Source organism: Nicotiana sylvestris, chromosome 1 (genome assembly GCF_000393655.2).
Source record: "Nicotiana sylvestris chromosome 1, ASM39365v2, whole genome shotgun sequence".
Classification (NCBI taxonomy): domain Eukaryota; kingdom Viridiplantae; phylum Streptophyta; class Magnoliopsida; order Solanales; family Solanaceae; genus Nicotiana; species Nicotiana sylvestris.
This window is the reverse complement of record NC_091057.1, coordinates 167,872,293-167,888,003: the sequence shown is the minus strand read 5'-3', so window position 1 is coordinate 167,888,003 and position 15,711 is coordinate 167,872,293.

Genomic DNA, 15,711 nt, shown 5'->3' with positions numbered 1-15,711 from the left:
ACTGGTGGTTAAGGTGGGGAAATTGTTGTTTTGGGTATTGTTTTGATCAGGTGGTAAAAAATGAGAAAGAGAAGGCTGATGGAGTTTGTCGTTTTGTGTGGGACCCCAATTCACTTTACCTTTATTTTTATTTTATCTAATCCATTCAGTTGGCCCATATTTCTCTAACTTACTTTTTCTTTTTTATTTAAAACTTAATGTCAGTGAATGGAGCCCACAAGTACACTTGTCCAGCGTAAAGGGTGGCCTCATACAACTATTGTTGGATGAGTCTCACCCAAAATAAAATTTCTCATTATCACGCTATGTTCAATCAAACAAGCCCTTAAGTTGAGCTGGACAGAGGTAAGATCTGCTAGTTAATGGAGATTCTATGTTATGCCATGCAAGGCAGAGTACATTGTTTTGAGAGCTAAGAACATTCGAGAGAAAAAGGAGAAGCCAGAAGCAAATATTTTCATTACTCATTCTGTTACAAGTGGAGCTGATTATATAGAAGAAGAAGGCGCATTAACTGAACTCTAACTACCTTCTTCTTTCAGCTCCCTCTAGTTTTACTAATTACAAATTGACCCCTTACTCATTGTAAGCACGTGATTTTTGCCCTATATGAGAATTACTCCCAAAAAATGCAAAATAAAATGATTCTCCTTGGTGTGCAATTTTGAGTATTTTTGTGACATTTTTTGATAATTATTTGTATTTGTCTGTGCTTGCTTATTTGTTAAATTAATAAAAAATACAAAATATGTCGTATTTGGCATGTAGGATTTAATTCTACAATTGTTAGTAATTAAGTTTGTTTACAAAAAATGAAAACTACAAAAATAGGCATCTTTTGTATTTTTTAGCATTTAATGTCCAAATATACAATTTTATGCTTAATTATTACTTAATTGTGCGTTAATTGTTATTGGGAGTTAATTTGCGCTTTTATAACTTAATTTAGTTCTTAATAATAATTTAGGTACTTTTATAATTTAGTTTTAGAAAATAAAAGAAGAAAAAGAATAACAAAAATACAAAGAAAAATCGGAGTGGGCCACTTCTTCAAATTTCAACCTCAGGCCCAAATAATTGCCCAATCTTCCCCATGACCCAGTCCACTTCGGACCGGGTCGATCCGGTCCGCCCCATTAACCCATTAACCCAACACTCCTTCTTCATTTTTCAAAACACAAAACAAAAACAAACAAAAAAACCAAAAAAAACCAAAAACTAAGACAAGGATCCCCCCCCCCATTTTTGGGTTTTCTTCTTCCCAAAAACTCAAGAACACCTCCCATGGCTTCTTCTCCAAACCTTCAAAACTTCAGGCTCATCCATGGCTGCCCTTAGCTTCACCATCCAAACGCTTCGTCTTCTTCGTGTAGCTGCTCCATCTCCGTTCCCGTTGCTTCTGCTTTCTACTTCATTTTCTCCGAGTTGCATCGTGAACGACCTCTGCGTCGTCTGCTTCATCCTGTGAGCGAGCTGCCCTGGACCCAGCAACCTCAGTTCCGCCATTGACGCTGCTTCAAGCTCGAGTTTTCTGCTTGCTGCGTCGACTACCTTCCTGCTGCCCGCGTCCAGCTACGACGAGCAGCCATGGCTGCTCCGAACGGATGTAGTTGCTCCAGCTTCGGCATGGACATGGCTACCATGGCTTCGCCTCAATGTCGAGCAGCTGTCCGTCGACCTCCCCGTCGGCTTTGTCGCGCTGCTTCTGTTTCCTTCCAAGATCCAGCTCTTCGTCGTTTGCTTCACGTCCATGGCGTCCAACTCAGTCACGTCCAAACAACCCCGTCGCCATATTCTCCACGCTGCTGCGTCGACTGCTCACGCTGTTGCGTCGACTGCTGCTGCTGCGTCGGTGCTACTTTCGGCGTCAACTTCTTAAAGTCGAGTTCGTCGTTGAGTTAGTCGTTGAGTCCGGACAGATTTTTTCCCATTTGAGGTCCGTCGAAACAGTCCATACAATCGAATTCGTCATTGTTCATCTCCGGTACACATTTGTACAATCTCGGCTTGAAGCAAAAAATGAAATATTAATCAGGCTTTGTTCCTGTTGAATTCCTCCTGTTTAGATTTGTGGTTGAATATAATTTTTCTTTCTTTGTATAAAGATGTAGTTGAATGATTAATGAGTAATGAGGTTGCATATGTATAATTTCTTCATCTAATAATGTTAGTTTAAATTAATCAGAGAATAAGTAATCTGTTTTGATATTATTGTGTATTTATCTCATGCTCTAGCATTAGTAAATAATAGAATGTAGAATGAAAGCAGTTTTTCCTTGTACAAACGCGATCGCAATTTTCCGTTCACATTAGTCGTAACTTAATAACTGATAAGTTACGTTTTTCAGCATGTAATTAATTAAGAAATTTTCTTTTGCTTTTAGAGACAAACTTAATAGAAGAAATGTAGTCACTGTAGGTTTATCCTTAAAATAAAATGAGACGAGCCTCGCCAAATAAATCACACATCGCTGGGGCCCTCAATAAATACATAACCATTGACTAGACTTTGGATTTGGCCGTTTAATGAACGTTCACGGCCTCTTCCTAAAATAACAATACGTTAGTCTCTTTAGGACGCGCCTTAATAAATCTTACCTTCTTAAACTCGGGTGCACATTTATGTGACCCAAATCCAAATCTCAACGGAGTCGAAATGTGTTTCTAATCACGGGTACATTGATTGTGACGTGGTTCGAGATGCGTGTCCATGACGTTGCAAATTCCTTTTAAAAATAAGAATGAGATGAGCCTCGCCGAATAAAAATACAAAATTGCGGGGCCCTCAGTAAATATTTGCTTTAAAATTGCTTAGACTTCGGGATGGACCGTTTAGCAAAATTCCACGGCCCTACCCAAAGTAAATGATACGCTAGTCGCTTTAGGCGCGCCTTTAATAATTTAATTTCCTTAAACTCGGGTGCACATTCATGTGACCCAAATCCAAATCTCAACATAGTTGAAATACGCCAACAACCACGGGTGCATTGATGTGACGTGGTTCGAAATGTGTTTCCACGATGTTGCAATTCTTGATAAAAATAACAGTAGATGATGAAAGCGGTAAAAAGTTAAAATTTGCACATAAGTTCATATTTGTATAAAATCAGATTAATCAAGCCGAATATAACAGTTGAGCGACCGTGCTAGAACCACGGAACTCGGGAATGCCTAACACCTTCTCTCGGGTTAACAGAATTCCTTATCCGGATTTCTGGTACGCAGACTGTAATATAGAGTCATTCTTTTCCTCGATTCGGGATTAAAATTGGTGACTTGGGACACCCTAAATCTCCCAAGTGGCGACTCTGAAATAAACAAACCAATCCCGTTTCGATTGTCCTTTAATTGGAAAAACTCCCTTCACCCCTCTCGGGTGCGGAAAAAGGAGGTGTGACAGCTCTGTCGACTCTGCTGGGGATATGACCCAGAACCACTGGTTCAGGGTTAGAAATTCGAGCTTAGATAAATTGTTATATTTGGTTTTATCTGATTTTTACATGTTTGAGCCTAATGTGCTAAATGCTGCTTTTACCGCTTTGATATTATTTGAACTGTACATATAAACTGTGCCGAAACCCTTCTCTTCTTACCTCCGGGGAGAAGCTCGCTGGTCGAGACTCCCTATTCTGTTAGTGTCAATACCTGAAATAAGAAAGAGGCCGGACAAGTTACAAAGCCGGACGATCTCGCGGGTCCCCGGTACGTAGCCCCCTCCTCGACTCGAGTTGTCCGCTCGGGTACACAGTCTAGAACAAATACCCAGGTTATGAACCTAGAATAACTCAGCTTCATGCCGGATCCCTAGTAGGAACGTTTGTTTGCATCACGTGCATTTGATTTTGGAGGCTCAACACAGGGGTTGGGTCTGTCTAGGACAGGTGTACCAAAAAATGAAAATGACCATCTTGATGCATCTTACTTGCTACTACTTGCGCATTTATTTGATTCGGACTTGTGTGTTGACTGACTTGTGAATATCAGGAATACTATTTTGAAATTGAAAAAAAAAAGAAATAGCGGTTAGGGAATTGATAGTTTATTTTTGAAAAGAAAACAAATGCCCAAATACTGTCAAAACTCTGCCGAAATTTTAAGAAAATGAGGAAAAAAAATATCTTATTAGTTTGTTTTATTAAAAGCTAAGAAAAGAAAAAAAAAGTCGTTGTTCGGTTTTGTTTTTTCAAAAAAATATAGAAAAAAAATAGTTTGTCTTGCCATGAAAATGAAAATGAAAAAGAGTTTTATTTTTAAAATAGTTTTTTATTTGTTTATGAAAATGCCAAAAATAAAGATAAAAAGATGCGTTGAACGTGATTTTATTATTTGTTCCAAAAAATATATATATGTATAAATATGTATATATATATATATATACATAAAATCTGAAAAGTTTTTTTTTATTTCCAAAATATATATATCTTTATTTGTTGCAAAGAATATTTGTCTTGCCAAGAAAATTCAAAGTAAAATTCCAAAAAAGATATGTCTTGCAAAAAATAATATAAATATCTTTATTTTCCATTATTGATAAAACAAAAATAATAATTGATTTCTTTAGAAAGTCTTTTTAATTGTTTTTTGCTAAAATAAATAAATAAATAAATAAAATAAAAATAAAAATATTTTCTTTTAAAAAAAATGCGAAAATATTTTGATTCTTCTTTCAAATTGAAAATAAAATTCAAAATTCAAAAAAATATTTTTTTTAGAAGCATTTCTTTTATTAAAGGTAAAATTCCAAAAAATATTTTCTTTTTCTTTAGAATAAGAGAAAACAAATGAAAATTCAGACAAAAAATATCTTCCTTTTACTTTTGAAATTCTCAAAGTTCAAATCAAAAGAAAATGAATTCTTGGAAGTCTTTTTTTTCAAAAAAGAAAATCAATCAAATATCCAAAAAAATATATAATACTTCCTTTATTCTGTTAAAGCAGTTCTTTCACAAATTCAAAAAAATAATAATAATTAGTTTATTTACTTTATTCTTGATTGACCCGAACTACGCGGGTTTGATTCTCACCGGATGTGAGATACGTAGGCAACCCTCATCGGGTCCAACCCCCCTTTTGCTAAAAAGCCAAAAACAAACAAATAAATAAATAAATAAAAACATGTCAAAATTTTAATTTTGTCATAAATAAGTCGGGTGATGCCCAACCCTACCTTTTGCTAAAATAGCCAAAAACAAATAAATATCTAAAAAAAAAAACATGTCAAAATTTTAATTCCGTCATAAAGAAGTTGGGTGACGCTATTTTGTCAAGACATAGTCGAATGTTCCCGAAAGGGACGCCGGAAGGCTGACCTTGCATAAACGGCCACTTTTTGGGTCATGTTTAAGATTTGGTCCAGTTGACCCACACAGCCTTAAAAATCTTCGTCCCCGAGACGTTGAAAGGCCGTGTTTGCAATATTGAGTTTTCTAATTTGAAAAATGATAAAAAGAGTCATAAATAAGTCAGGTGATGTTGTTTTGTCATAAATAGACGAATGTTCCTAAAAGGGACGCCGGAAGGCTGACTTTGCATAAACAGCCACCTTTGGGTCATTTTTTAAAGATTTGGTCCAGTTGACCCACACAGCCTTAAAAATCTTCGTCCCTGAGACAAGGAAAGGCCGTGTTTGCAATATTGACTTTTCTAAATTTGAAAAACGATAAAAAGAGTCACAAATAAGTCAGGTGATGTTGTGTTGTCATAAATAGCCGAATGTTCCCGAAAGGGACGCCGGAAGGCTGACTTTGCATAAACAGCCACCTTTTGGGTCATGTTTAAGATTTTTGGTCTAGTTGACCCACACAGCCCTATAAATCTTCGTCCCCGAGGCGCTGAAGGGCCGTGTTTGCAACACCAGGTTTTTATTGTAATTTAAAAAAAAAGAAAAAAAAACAAAGAGTCAGCGGTCAGGTGAATACCGTCTTTTGTCAAAATAAGCCAAACCAGCTTCGGCCGCGTCTTAAACCGTTCTTGCCGAAATAGCCTTAGAGTATCTTTCAGTTGTCGAAAGGCTGTTTTCGTAAAAGAACGGACAAGTTTGTAAAGTGTCATAAAATAATCCTCCCTGGCCTCAAAATTCATGTGGAATTTGGAAGGGGCCACGTTTGCAAAAATAACCATTTGATTGCATTTGTCGAACAGAGAAAGGGAGCTAGCCTTTTGTTTTTGAGTTTATAAATCTCTTGATTAGAATATATGGGTTGTTTGATTTTCGAGTTTGTAGGTCATCTTTAAACCTTTGAAACCCAGTTTGTTTTACTATGAAAATTGAAAAAAAAGGTGTTTAGTATTGTTTATCTTTTATTGGTCCGAACTACGCAAGGTCTGATTCATGCGGGGTCATGATACGTAGGCAATCTCCATAAGATTCGACCACAACCAAAAAAAAAAAGCAAAAAGAGAATGGAAAAGAAAAAGAAAAAAATGAAAAAAAAATCGAAAAAATGAAAAATGAAAAAATCGAAAAAGAAAGAAAAAAAAAGAGAAAAAAAAATAAAAGAAAAAATGTAATGAAAAAAAATCGAAAAAAAGGAAAAATGAAAAAAAAGAGAAGAAAAAAAAAATAAAAAAAATGTTGCTAATAATGAGGACTGACTGAGTCCATTCTAACCTGTTTGTTTCGCAAAGAAAGTTAAGGTGGTTGGTTTGTGGTAAGCCGGACAATGACACCCAGAATCCTTTACTGGCATCTCATGATACACACTCTGCGGGGATCAGGCCTGATAACAGAAGCACTCAAATCCTATTTGGGAACTTGTTGACGGAGGTTGATGATATTGAAGCTGGCAATGGTCTTGACAATACTGATGCAAAGCTTAGTGGCTAAGATGCCAGTTTTTATAAAGTGGGAGGACACTCCGTTCCTTGGTTATCAAGAAAGAGGCATTTGGTGGCTTATTTTGTTGTCATTTCTGTTGTTCGGATTATTAGGATTGTAATTCGGATTTTGTCCTGTGTCAAACCTTCTTATCTTTCCATTTTTCGTCATAGCGGTTTGTTCAAGTTTTGTCCAGGTTGTTTAGGATTTTATTCCGGTTTGTTTTGTTTTTTCAAAATCTAATACAAAAGCCGGTCTTTTATTATTTCCAGTCATCTTTTTGTTTAGTCCTTCTATCATTTTTGTTCAGCGCCGATTCTAGTGACATGACATGCGCACACAGTTTGGGCCTAATCTTAAAAGTTAATCATAAAACCTCAAAAATTTGATCAGAACATTTAAAGGAAATAAGGACAGTTTGAGATTATTTGGAGCCCGAGTCATGTGGAACTAGGGCAAGTAAAACACAAATAAAACCGTTAAAAGCAAGATTCGCCAAATTGGCATGAGGGTCATTCATGATAATGAGAGTGTCGCCCAACGGTGCTTTAGAAATGACAAAGGAAAAAGCAAATGTTTAACATAATTGTCAAGTCCAGCACCATCGGAAGAGACTATAAATCTATTGTTTAATTGTGTTGTTTGCACTTGGCATGTTTTGAAAACTGGAATGACGAAGGCATTTTGTTCTGCTACCTAAACACTTTATCCTTCGTTACCCTTTTTGAGTCTTGTTTACTTTTCTTTCATACCCCTCGTTCGGAATCAGTAGCAACGACTAGAAGATACGAACATGGAAGATAAAGAAAAAAAGAGAATAGAAAAACAACAAAAAAAACAATGAAAAAAAAAGAGAAAAGAAAAGAAATGATAAAAAATAAAAAAAGAATAGCAAAAAAAAAAAAAGTCAGAATGAAAAAGAGGAATTGGGAACTACGTTTGACCTGATTCCTTAGAGGATACGTAGGCGCTTCACGGCTCGGTCATAATTTTGAAAAATGAAAAAAAATCAATTAAAATATCCCCAAGCAAGAAACTGGGGCAAAGGTTGTGTTTGTTGTAAATAAATCTAGTTCCAAAAGGTTGTAATTAATAACCCAAAATCGATGCATTTTTGACCCTTTAATACCCTTTCTTTCTAGCCCTATCCAAAACCCACATTACGGTCCAAAGAAAGACCTTCTGATCAGTCTTCAAAAGATGTCAAGTCAGACAAATGGAGAGTCTTACCGGTGAACATAACATTCTGTTCCACAACAGAAAGGACTCTAATCTCCAGCAGAGAGAGTCATACCGGCAACACTCCAAATCCCCAGCTGGAAAGTGATACAAATGAGAGAGTCTTATCGGTGAAAATCTTTACGGACACCATAAGGCGATGAAAGCTGAGAGAAAAACCAAAATGAGAGAGGCTTGATAGTGAAAACCCTTCGGGCACTACAAGTCGAATAAGATTGGGAATCAGATGGGGAATCGTCAAGTGAATATCTTGAAAGATGTTTGGCGGTAGAGGATAGGCCACATGCACATGTCATGACTATTAGAGTCGGTATCTGCATTTGATAGGGTTTTATTTGTAGTTTCTTTTGTTAAAGAGTCATTTTTTCCTTTGTCTTTTTATTCTGTTCCCTTTCATCTTTCTCCTTTCATAGAAAAATTCCCCAATAGAGTCTGTTCGGTCAGAACAAGTGAGAATGGACTTCAAAATATACCATCAGCTTTCCAATTATGCCAAATGAGATATGACTGGTACATCCAAGTGGTTTAGTCAGCAAGGAACAAGCGCGAGGCCAGTGTCAAGAAACATATCCCCAGCAAAAGGGAATTGACAAAAGGATTGACGAGTGTCAAGAGGGATATCCTTGCCAAAACCAAGGTTATAAACCTCAAGGCCAAGGCCCGTGAACAAATCAAGGAGAGCAATGAACATGGTCGGGGAAATGCCAGTTTCCGAGCTATGCCACAAAAAAAGAGGGATATCCCCAGAAAGGAATTATCCCCAGCAAATAATATCATCCCCAACAAGTTGTGGAGCGCATAGCAAGGAAGGAGAAAGGGAAAACCATCCCAGTAGGAGTATCACAACCAACCACCATGTTTTAAACTAACAAATTTTGTTTGATTTGAAACAGGTAAAAGAATGGGCATTGACGCCAGAAATGCATGCCACAAGGGATATTACCAAACTGGGGTAGAAAATTTTCCTTCCATTTAGAAAATTTTCTGGAAGTCAGGTACCCATTCGGGGAAGAATAGAGATAACGGCAGTCTCAAGGGAAGTGGTCTTAGAACTAGTGTTGCCCCCAACATAATAAGTTTCAATGGAGGAATTTGTTCCCCAGCAAAGGGATGAAACTTGAGCTCAGAAAAAGCAGAAGGCCAGTATCATTCCCAACAGCCTTCCGAAGAGTGAAGCACTAGTTCTGAAGGAATCAGAATCCCCCAACAGTGTTATCCCCAGCTGAAAACATTTTACCCCCAACAGGTAAGTAAATAATTCCCTAACAGTGTTATCCCCAGCAGTTTCGGGGAAAGACAAAACGACTCTCAAGGGAGGTAGTCTTCGAAGGAAGAAGCTATGCAAAAAAAAAAAAAGAATAATAAAAAAAAGAATAAAAAAAAAAGAATAATAAAAAAAGGGGGAAGTAGTTTGCGGAGAATGAAACGTCCTACTTAAGAGGAAGTAGTTCTGGAAGGAGTAAGATAACATATTTACTCAGCGGAGTTATCCTCGGCAATTTTATCCCCAGCGGATCATCAAGATGTAGAAGCATCTTCGACAGATTTTCGACCAAGTTTCAAGAGGGTCATAATGGGGAAGGAAGAAAAGGAAAATTCATCCCCAGCAAAATAATCCCCAGCAAGTTTTGAGGTAAGACATTTTCAAGTTATAAGGATATGTCGGGTTCATCCGCCCTCGAATAGGATATGTCGGGTTCATCCGCCCTCGAATAGGATATGTCGGGTTCATCCGCCCTCGAACAGGATATGTCGGGTTCATCCGCCCTCGAACAGGATATGTCGGGTTCATCCGCCCTCAAACAGGATATGTCGGGTTCATCCGCCCTCGAAGAGGATATGTCGGGTTCATCCGCCCTCGAACAGGATATGTCGGGTTCATCCGCCCTCGAACAGGATATGTCGGGTTCATCCGCCCTCGAACAGGATATGTCGGGTTCATCCGCCCTCGAACAGGATATGTCGGGTTCATCCGCCCTCGAACAGGATATGTCGGGTTCATCCGCCCTCGAACAGGATATGTCGGGTTCATCCGCCCTCGAACAGGATATGTCGGGTTCATCCGCCCTCGAACAGGATATGTCGGGTTCATCCGCCCTCGAACAGGATATGTCGGGTTCATCCGCCCTCGAACAGGATATGTCGGGTTCATCCGCCCTCGAACAGGATATGTCGGGTTCATCCGCCCTCGAACAGGATATGTCGGGTTCATCCGCCCTCGAACAGGATATGTCGGGTTCATCCGCCCTCGAACAGGATATGTCGGGTTCATCCGCCCTCGAACAGGATATGTCGGGTTCATCCGCCCTCGAACAGGATACGTTGGGTTCATCCGCCCTCAAATAGGATACGTTGGGTTTATCCGCCCTCAAATAGGATACGTTGGGTTCATCCGCCCTCAAATAGGATTTTATTCTCAAAGTTGTGGTTGAAGCCAGGCGCCCACCTGAATAACGAGAGGAATACTTTTTCTTGTCTGTTCATTTCATGTTCTAGGTCGCCCACCAGTATAATGCGGGAATACTTTCTGTTCTAGGTTGCCCATCAGTATAATGCGGGAATACTTTCTGTTCTAGGTCGCCCACCAGTAAAATACGGGAATACTTTCTGTTCTAAGTCGCCCACCAGTAAAATGCGGGAATACATTCATGTTCTAGGTCGCCCACCAGTATAATGCGGGAATACTTTCTGTTCTAGGTCGCCCACCAGTAAAATGCGGGAATACTTTCTGTTCTAGGTCGCCCACCAGTAAAATGCGGGAATACATTCATGTTCTAGGTCGCCCACCAGTAAAATGCGGGAATACTTTCTGTTCTAGGTCGCCCACCAGTAAAATGCGGGAATACATTCATGTTCTAGGTCGCCCACCAGTAAAATGCGGGAATACTTTCTGTTCTAGGTCGCCCACCAGTAAAATGCGGGAATACATTCATGTTCTAGGTCGCCCACCAGTAAAATGCGGGAATACTTTCTGTTCTAGGTCGCCCACCAGTAAAATGCGGGAATACATTCATGTTCTAGGTCGCCCACCAGTAAAATGCGGGAATACTTTCTGTTCTAGGTCGCCCACCAGTAAAATGCGGGAATACATTCATGTTCTAGGTCGCCCACCAGTAAAATGCGGGAATACTTTCTGTTCTAGGTCGCCCACCAGTAAAATGCGGGAATACATTCATGTTCTAGGTCGCCCACCAGTAAAATGCGGGAATACTTTCTGTTCTAGGTCGCCCACCAGTAAAATGCGGGAATACATTCATGTTCTAGGTCGCCCACCAGTAAAATGCGGGAATACTTTCTGTTCTAGGTCGCCCACCAGTAAAATGCGGGAATACATTCATGTTCTAGGTCGCCCACCAGTAAAATGCGGGAATACTTTCTGTTCTAGGTCGCCCACCAGTAAAATGCGGGAATACATTCATGTTCTAGGTCGCCCACCAGTAAAATGCGGGAATACTTTCTGTTCTAGGTCGCCCACCAGTAAAATGCGGGAATACATTCATGTTCTAGGTCGCCCACCAGTAAAATGCGGGAATACTTTCTGTTCTAGGTCGCCCACCAGTAAAATGCGGGAATACATTCATGTTCTAGGTCGCCCACCAGTAAAATGCGGGAATACTTTCTGTTCTAGGTCGCCCACCAGTATAATGCGAGAATACTTTCTGTTCTAGGTCGCCCACCAGTAAAATGCGGGAATACATTCTGTTCTAGGTCGCCCACCAGTATAATGCGGGAATACATTCATGTTCTAGGTCGCCCACCAGTATAATGCGGGAATACATTCATGTTCTATGTCTCCCACCAGTATAATGCGGGAATACATTTCTGTCTTTTCATTTCATGATTCTAGGTCGCCCACCAGTATAATGCGGGAATACATTCAGTCTTTTCATTTCAAGTGTTGAAGTTGGGAGCCCGCCCATATAACAGAGGCATACATTCAGTCTTTACTTTTCAAGCGTTGAAATGGGGAGCCCGCCCATAGAACAGAGGCATACATTTCGAGATCAAGTCAGAAGACAATAAAACAGAGGGTTACAACAGGAATCCCCAGCAGGAAACAATAGAAATCCCCGACACCGGGAAACAAAAGGTGGAAACAAGAGGTCCCAGCACAAATTCAGGCGCATGAGTCAAAAGGAAGAAAGGACGCGTTTTGAAAGAAGCAGCTGGTGAACATTAAATCATGCCCAGCATAACAAGTCTGATGAAGAGAGTCGTACCCACCAGAGGAACCGCCGAAAAGCTTGATGAAGAAAGCCATGTCCCTAGCGGACCGAGCAAAATGATGAAAACTGGTATTCAGAAAAGCAAAGGGCCAGTATCATTCCCAAATTCACAGAAGAAAAGCACCGGAGGAAACACAAGCCGACAAGAAAGCAATGCAACAAGAACAAATTTCAGTCTAGCCTAGCTTCTTGTTTTCTTTTAAGCACGGTGTAACAAGGAGATCGGTAAGCAGTGATAACAGCATGCAACAGCAGTAACATTGCAGTCCCACGGTAGTCCCAGCTACCAAAACTTCCCGAACTACATTAACCTGATTCCCCTTTAGCCAGGGATATGTAGGAAACCTTTGAAGCAAAGGTTCGGTTAAATCTTTTTCAAAAAATGCTTCACACGGAGTACTCGGATGGGCAAAAATCGCTCGCTTTATCTTTGCACGAAAACCCTTCGTGTCTCCGGGCAAAGAGGGGCAGCTGTAAGCACGTGATTTTTGCCCTATATGAGAATTACTCCCAAAAAATGCAAAATTAAATGATTCTCCTTGGTGTGCAATTTTGAGTATTTTTGTGACATTTTTTGATAATTATTTGTATTTGTTTGTGCTTGCTTATTTGTTAAATTAATAAAAAATACAAAAATATGTCGCATTTGGCATGTAGGATTTAATTCTACAATTGCTAGTAATTAAGTTTGTTTACAAAAAATGAAAACTACAAAAATAGGCATCTTTTGCATTTTTTAGCATTTAATGTCCAAATATACAATTTTATGCTTAATAATTACTTAATTGTGCGTTAATTGTTATTAGGAGTTAATTTGCGCTTTTATAACTTAATTTAGTTCTTAATAATAATTTAAGTACTTTTATAATTTAGTTTTAGAAAATAAAAGAAGAAAAAGAGAACAAAAATACAAAGAAAAATCGGATTGGGCCACTTCTTCAAATTTCAACCTCAGGCCCAAATAATTGCCCAATCTTCCCCATGACCCAGTCCACTTCAGACCGGGTCGACCCGGTCCGCTCCATTAACCCATTAACCCAACACCCCTTCTTCATTTTTCAAAACACAAAACAAAAACAAAAAAAAAAAAGAAACCAAAAAACCCTAAAACTAAGACAAGGATCCCCCCCCCCCCATTTTTGGGTTTTCTTCTTCCCAAAAACTCAAGAACACCTCCCATGGCTTCTTCTCCAAACCTTCAAAACTTCAGGCTCATCCATGGCTGCCCTTAGCTTCACCATCCAAACGCTTCGTCTTCTTCGCGTAGCTGCTCCATCTCCGTTCCCGTTGCTTCTGTTTTCTACTTCATTTTCTCCGAGTTGCATCGTAAACGACCTTTGCGTCGTCTGCTTCATCCTGTGAGCGAGCTGCCCTGGACCCAGCAACCTTAGTTCCGCCATTGACGCTGCTTCAAGCTCGAGCTTTCTGCTTGCTGCGTCGACTACCTTCCTGCTGCCCGCGTCCAGCTACGACGAGCAGCCATGGCTGCTCCGAACGGATGTAGTTGCACCAGCTTCGGCGTGGACATGGCTACCATGGCATCGCCTCAATGTCGAGCAGCTGTCCGTCGACCTCCCCGTCGGCTTTGTCGCGCTGCTTCTGTTTCCTTCCAAGATCCAGCTCTTCGTCGTTTGCTTCACGTCCATGGCGTCCAACTCAGTCACGTCCAAACAACCCCGTCGCCATCTTCTCCACGCTGCTGCGTCGACTGCTCACGCTTTTGCGTCGACTGCTGCTGCTGCGTCGGTGCTACTTTCGGCGTCAACTTCTTAAAGTCGAGTTCGTCGTTGAGTTAGTCGTTGAGTCCGGACAGATTGTTTCCCATTTGAGGTCCGTCGAAACAGTCCATACAATCGAATTCGTCATTGTTCATCTCCGGTACACATTTGTACAATCTCGGCTTGAAGCAAAAAATGAAATATTAATCAGGCTTTGTTCCTGTTGAATTCCTCCTGTTTAGATTTGTGGTTGAATATAATTTTTCTTTCTTTGTATAAAGATGTAGTTGAATGATTAATGAGTAATGAGGTTGCATATGTATAATTTCTTCTTCTAATAATGTTAGTTTAAATTAATCAGAGAATAAGTAATCTGTTTTGATATTATTGTGTATCTATCTCATGCTCTAGCATTAGTAAATAATAGAATGTAGAATGAAAGCAGTTTTTCCTTGTACAAACGCGATCGCAATTTTCCGTTCACATTAGTCGTAACTTAATAACTGATAAGTTACGTTTTTCAGCATGTAATTAATTAAGAAATTTTCTTTTGCTTTTAGAGACAAACTTAATAGAAGAAATGTAGTCACTGTAGGTTTATCCTTAAAATAAAATGAGACGAGCCTCGCCAAATAAATCACACATCGCTGGGGCCCTCAATAAATACATAACCATTGACTAGACTTTGGATTTGGCCGTTTAATGAACGTTCACGGCCTCTTCCTAAAATAACAATACGTTAGTCTCTTTAGGACGCGCCTTAATAAATCTTACCTTCTTAAACTCGGGTGCACATTTATGTGACCCAAATCCAAATCTCAACGGAGTCGAAATGTGTTTCTAATCACGGGTACATTGATTGTGACGTGGTTCGAGATGCGTGTCCATGACGTTGCAAATTCCTTTTAAAAATAAGAATGAGATGAGCCTCGCCGAATAAAAATACAAAATTGCAGGGCCCTCAGTAAATATTTGCTTTAAAATTGCTTAGACTTCGGGATGGACCGTTTAGCAAAATTCCACGGCCCTACCCAAAGTAAATGATACGCTAGTCGCTTTAGGCGCGCCTTTAATAATTTAATTTCCTTAAACTCGGGTGCACATTCATGTGACCCAAATCCAAATCTCAACATAGTTGAAATACGCCAACAACCACGGGTGCATTGATGTGACGTGGTTCGAAATGTGTTTCCACGATGTTGCAATTCTTGATAAAAATAACAGTAGATGATGAAAGCGGTAAAAAGTTAAAATTTGCACATAAGTTCATATTTGTATAAAATCAGATTAATCAAGCCGAATATAACAGTTGAGCGACCGTGCTAGAACCACGGAACTCGGGAATGCCTAACACCTTCTCTCGGGTTAACAAAATTCCTTATCCGGATTTCTGGTATGCAGACTATAATATAGAGTCATTCTTTTCCTCGATTCGGGATTAAAATTGGTGACTTGGGACACTCTAAATCTCCCAAGTGGCGACTCTGAAATAAATAAACCAATCCCGTTTCGATTGTCCTTTAATTGGAAAAACTCCCTTCACCCCTCTCGGGTGCGGAAAAAGGAGGTGTGACACTCATTTAACTAAGTTGTTCCTCTAGCTATGTTGACACTCCCACTCAAGCTGGAGGGTGGAAGACATTCAACACTCCTAACTTGGAGAGTAACAATTCATGATGAGATGCTCTCAGTTCTTTAGTTATCAGGTCTG